This window comes from Aulonocara stuartgranti (assembly GCF_965226115.1).
Source record: "Aulonocara stuartgranti genome assembly, chromosome: 5".
NCBI classification, from domain to species: domain Eukaryota; kingdom Metazoa; phylum Chordata; class Actinopteri; order Cichliformes; family Cichlidae; genus Aulonocara; species Aulonocara stuartgranti.
In genome coordinates this window covers 7,637,254-7,643,253 of record NC_138943.1, presented here as the reverse complement: position 1 = coordinate 7,643,253, position 6,000 = coordinate 7,637,254, and the positions used below count along the sequence as shown (strand labels likewise).

Genomic DNA, 6,000 nt, shown 5'->3' with positions numbered 1-6,000 from the left:
AAAGAAATCCTAGAAAGCGGATTCTGTTCATCTGGACATTGTGTTTTCAGTGGAAGAGAAGTTTCATCGCCCACCCAAGTGACTTCTTCAAGTTTGCCCAAACTTATAAACAATACATTTGCATAATTACTGAAACTGGCACCGTTGGCTAAAATCTCTTATTGGTGAAATCAGTTTTATGATCAATAGTATGCAAATTGTCAAATGCAGTAGTCTTAAGGGATCATCAAGTTCAAGAAATAAAACAGTAATTTGGATACCCTTAGTTATGGTTGTAGACATATTTCAATCTGTACTGGACTAGTAACTGACAAACTGACAACTGAATGTGAGCTATTATACTTAAACACACAATACAGAGAATTATGAACCATTAGAGGATGAGAGAGCAGGCACTAGGACCTGAAGCACTGGCGAGTCACACAGAGCTTGCAGCCTCTGAGAGCTTCTCACTTACTTTCAGAACAATTTTCAAACAAGTGCAAGACTCGGAAAAGACTGTGTGGGATAATTCACAGAAGAGTTTGCTCTTCGCCCTCTTGGCTTTCTCTGGAGTTGGACACAAACTGGAATATATTTCAGTAAGCGTGGGGAGTCGTACGACAGTGAGAGAAACTAGAGCTTTTTTCAGGTAGAGAACTACTTTATCATCATCTACATTGCATGGAACTACTATAGCCTCAAGGTAGATCACATACATTCACTTGTATTTTTATTTTTATTTTTATTTTTATTCCTATTTATTATATTTATCCCCTTCGTATATTTTATTTATATTGTCTCTGTATTTATATATATATGTGTGTGTGTATAACTCTGTAACTTCTGTCGGTGCTGTGCTTTTTGGAAATCGAATTTCCCAGAGGAACCCACCCGAGGGATTAATAAAGTTCTATCTAATCTAATCTAATCTAATCTAATCTAATCTACATACAAGTAGTCTAGTGTGTAATGTATAATTTCTAATCAATTTACAAACAAAGGAAATTTGTAGAATTGTGAAGATTGTTCTTGTTAGTGTGGAGAACAGGTATTGCACAAGATAAACTTTTACATGCAGCCCAAGACGATTTTAATATTTCCTGTTTCTCTATTTTACTGTAAATGCCTGCTGAAGATTCCTAGAAAAGGGGTTTAGTGTTGAAGTTTAACAGGGAGCTGATCATCTGCTTCATCTCCTCAGATACTGTTGAGGCTTAGCCTCATCAGGTTACAACAGCAGCGGTCAGACCTGCACTCGTCTCCTTGGGCTAGGTAATGTTCTCAAAGCATTCCTGCAGACTTTGTGTATTTGCATGGTATGTTGGACTGGAAACAAGAAGCTAGCTGCAGGGTAGCTTTCTCAAATTATGTATACCACAGAGTTAAGACAAATTATTGCATTCTTGGCATAATAGCAGGTGATTAAACTGGAGACAACTCGCTATGCTTTTTAGATAAAATTTGCTTTTAGAAATCTAACCAAAACTAACATATGATTCATTTTGGACCTATTAAAGAACTCATTTCCCTTCCTCTATTGAACCCATTCCTGAGAAATTCACTCAGACTTTGGTGGAGCGTTGAACATCTTCCAAGTATAGTGAGTTTCCTAACAGAACTAAATGAGCTAAATAATACATAGAGGAACAGAGCAGTTGGTCTACTGTTATCAGCTGACATGAAAACCAAAATGCATACAAAAAGACGTCTTTTCACTCAAACAGTGGGAGCAGTAGGGAGTTTACATGGGTAAGCAGCTATGAAATTAGAGGCTGTTTTCTTAAGAGGAGTTTGGTCTCACTGATTAACTGATTTGCATTTTGATGTGAAAAGGTCAGCAAATAAAAACAGATGAATTTTTCTCAAGCTCTCGCTGCATTGCCAAATGCTCATTTTCTATCACTGGAAGATCATTTTCAATTTTACACTCCATCATCTGGAGCAGATGTAGTCTTCTAGTCTTTTGGAGTGTCTTTGGAGAAGCAGCAGGAGTTGATTCAAATAGTGTAGTTGAGTCAATAAGGCTTTTAAAGAGAACTTGTTGCTGTGTTTTCTGACGTAGGACAATGAGCAATGACCACAAGTGTGCTTGTGGATAAAATAGCACTGACTAAGATAAGATAAGATAGAACTTTATTAATCCCTCGGGTGGGTTCCTCTGGGAAATTCGACTTCCAAAAAAAGCACAGCAACGACCAAAGTTACAGTTACAGAACTGTTATATATATACACACACACACACACACACACACACACACACACACACACACACACACACATATAAATACAGAGACAAATATAAATAAAATATACAAAGGGGATAAATAGAATAAATAGGAATAAAAAATAAAAATACAAGTGAATTGCACATTTCACATTTCACTATACCAAAAATAAAAATAAAAATTACCATGCAGCTCTTTGACTGAGTTTTTCTACTTTTAAAGCAAGTAAAAATAAAAAGTCCAAGCTTTCTTGAACTTCACTCATGCTAAGGAACAGCATATTGTTAAGTATGCCAATTATGTGCTTTTTTTAATTCATAAAAATTGGATGGATGGAAGGAATGTATTTCATCACATCTTTAATTTATTTACTATTGTGTCTGAACTTTTAACCTAATGTGCTAATCAAGGTGACAGGACCTGATAAGGTACTTTCCCAGAAAAGAAGGTTGCACAGACTCTCTAGATGTTTTCGTAACGCTTCCAGATTTAGTCTGCACGTAATGAATACTTTCATCTCTGAATCATCAGTTGAATATTTTTTTTCCCCATCAGTCGATCAGTTGTTTGTGTGATAAAATGGAAAACATGTCTATCACAGGCTGCAAGACGGAATGTGACATCTGTGAATTGCTTTTTAGCACAGCAGCTGTATATCCACATTGCTGAGCAATCTGTTCCACAGGTGGATGGACAGAATCTGGCAGTCCAGATTTAAATTCTTCAGACAGGTTACAGATGCTTTATGGCCCATTGGAGTAGAACCAGTGTGTGAAGGTTTCTATTCATTTTTGAAAAAAAAACAAAAAAAACCCCAAAAAAACCCCCCCAGAAAATAAATAAAAATCTCTGTCAAGACCACCTACTTATATCTTAATCTAGAAGAACAGAAAGTGAAACAAATGGCGTCTACAGTAGAGATGTGGTGGTGAAAACATACAGCTGCATTCTGGATTACTGTCATCTTGAATTTTGTTATGATTCAGCTTTTCTTTAGATTGACAGGTACTTGTCTGGTTCTTCTCAGCTCTCTGTATGGTTGCCAATTAAATGAAGTCCAGTCCTAGCTTGTTGATGACAAAAAAGAATTCCTGGAACTTGCATGTATGTCTGAAACACCAGTTTCATATACACAAGCGTGAGTAGTTTGTGCCAAATAACTGGAAGCATGGTGTACAACAGATGTTGCTACAAAGCAGCTCCCTGGGAAGCTGTGCACTACATCTGAATGTACACAGTTGCAATGGTAATATCCTTTGATATTTTGCTGCCATGCAAAAACAAATAACACACACAAGTCCAAAAGCACAAGATATATAAAAACGGCTTCTATTCTATCAATACCAAGTTTAACATTGACTCTGAACAATAACCAATTTGGTGCCAAGCTCAATTCAAAGTTCACATTTCAGTTTACTTTGGAAACTCTCAGTACTTTTGGGCATTGTTGCTATCTTCTTTAGTAATACTTCATACTTTATATTTTAGCATATAATCTTTTTGGAATTCTTTACTTTGTTCGTGACACACTCAGCAACTGAAGCAGGCTTTATAAAGCAGAGGGCTCAAATCAGTAAAGCTTGTCTCTGGATGATGTGCAGTTACATGTATATGGCTACAGCTTTGTCAACTTTGACTTTAATTATAGTGGAATGGAAGTAAACTTTACAGACAGTTTTATACTGAGCAGTTTTTTAGAATATAAGTAGTGATGCTACCTTTATACTATTTTCACCCTTGTTCATTAACATTGTATATGACCTTGTTAAAATACACAAAACACATATTTCCAGAATCCTCCTCTTCTTCTATCCTCAAAAAGAGCATGACAGTAATTGTCTACAGCAACGGAAGCCTCCATTACTCCGCCCCTCACTGGCATCAACCTGATTGGCAACCTTTCATATATAATTGCATCAGCATCCATCCTTCTATGCAGACATGTCTCATCATCTTTTATAAACTCGGGCACTGTTCAAGGAGCGCGGTACCACTTACAAGGCACAGAAAAACAGGGGGTACCGTTAAAACCTTCTGCTGTACAACTGCAGACAATTATTTCTCTTAATTACTCAGCAGGAGCTCCTCAGTTTGATATCACATTGAGAACATGAAGTTCACTATAGTTAGAGGAAGTGCATTAACATGGCACATAAAAACAAGAGCTGTCTGGGACTGTATGTCTTTGCCAAGTTTGAAAAATTCCAATATGAATGAATTGACTAACTGGATCCAGAAGGACAACTGGATATCCATTAGGTGTGCAATGTTTTTTGTTTCGGATTCGTAAAGATGCAAATTTGTCCAGTTGTGTTCTCTCTTGCAATTGTAAATAGCTTCTCCAAAATATTCCTAAAAGTTAAATTTCCTAAAAGTTCAGAACTTCCAAGTTGGGCAAAGCCCCACCTCTATTCATGTTTTTATGGAAATCCTTACATAACTTCCGCGTGAACCTACTATCAAACAGCAAATGGAAAACAGATAAACCAAGCCAGTCACACACTGGGTGTTAACAAAGTAAAACTATATATGTGTGGATTTGAGCAGCAGCTAAAACAGGCCTGTGCCTGTGATTAAGCTGTATTGCCTCTCTCCAGTGAAGTGCCCTTGCAAGCAGGAGTGCCTCATCATCTGAGAGCACAAGTTTCAATAAAGCCACACACACACAGTGTGTGAACTGTGATTCATTCTCCTTATCCAGCACAGCAACTACAAGTCAACTCCATAACCCATCGGTAACATCAGCTCTTTCATTTAGAGCCTACTCTAAATTGACAGCGAAAGAGAAATAATGCTCTTTTGTCTTTCAGTGTCAATTACTTCAGCATGTTTTCAGAATATTTAGTTATTTATTTAAAAAATCTTTCAAATCAAAATTGATGCTGATGATTACCATTTTCCACTATCCGCCAAAGTGCCAAACTACTAACACAGATAAATAAGCTTGTCCCGTGTGTATTCACTGACTGGAACCGCTGCTTTTCCATGCTTGTATTTTGCCTGAGTCATCAGGTATGGACTAATTGTGTGAAGGAAAATTCCTTTTGATTCGAGCCAGTAAAAACACACAAAGCAAAAGCCCAGAAGACCACTAAAAGAGACCACATACAAACAGTCAAATTTGCTTGAAAAATAAACCGTTAAATACAGCAACATGCGTGCATTTTTACATATACACTGCAGCTTTTTTGATGTTACGTTATTTACTCTGCATAAAAGCAGAGGAGAATTTATTTGGAAAAGCTGCAACCATAATATAGGGATTCAGAAAATTGCTGTGACGAAATCAGTGGCTACAGTAAAAAAGGGCCACAAAGGTGTAAGAGTGTATGCAAGAAGCAGTTGATTGGCCATAAAGGTGCAGCTATATCACACGCTCACTGAACCAAAACTTTAAACAGTCACTTTGGTAAGAGCTTGCCGCAAAATGGAAACAAAAGCCAGAAAAGGAAATCCAGTCACTTTTTCCACAAGGTGACAAAGCAACAGCGATAGTTCAGAACCTCCTGATATTTGTTACACCGGTGCTTAAAATACTTTACTCTGCAAATGCATAACTTCAAAAGACTTTTTACATCAAGTCACTGGAACACTATGGACCAAATATAAGTGATGGCTGGATTCTTTTAAGACCAAAAACATATTGTGGGTAACTTTTTTAGAGAAACACGACTGCTAAACATTAAAAATGAAATCCGATGCTCGAATTGGCCCTTTTTGGTAATTGTGCTGACAGACACAAACAGCAAAGGCTCAAGAGGGCCTCTTATTTGTGGAGTAAATTTTTTTTCAG

The 6,000-nt window shown here is 37.1% G+C and overlaps 1 protein-coding gene across 2 annotated transcripts in view; it reads left to right on the top strand.

Annotated features, from left to right (window-relative positions):
* The first annotated feature begins 488 nt into the window (after positions 1 to 488).
* Positions 489 to 6,000, top strand: part of ngfb (nerve growth factor b (beta polypeptide)) — a 28,483-nt gene continuing 22,971 nt past the window's right edge. The window contains exon 1 of one of the 2 annotated variants that reach the window (XM_082532850.1): positions 489 to 631. The gene's annotated coding sequence lies outside the window, so the exon portion shown is untranslated. Of the gene's footprint in view, positions 632 to 1,233; positions 1,255 to 6,000 lie in introns of those variants that run through there. The other variant, XM_082532851.1, reaches the window with a different exon arrangement.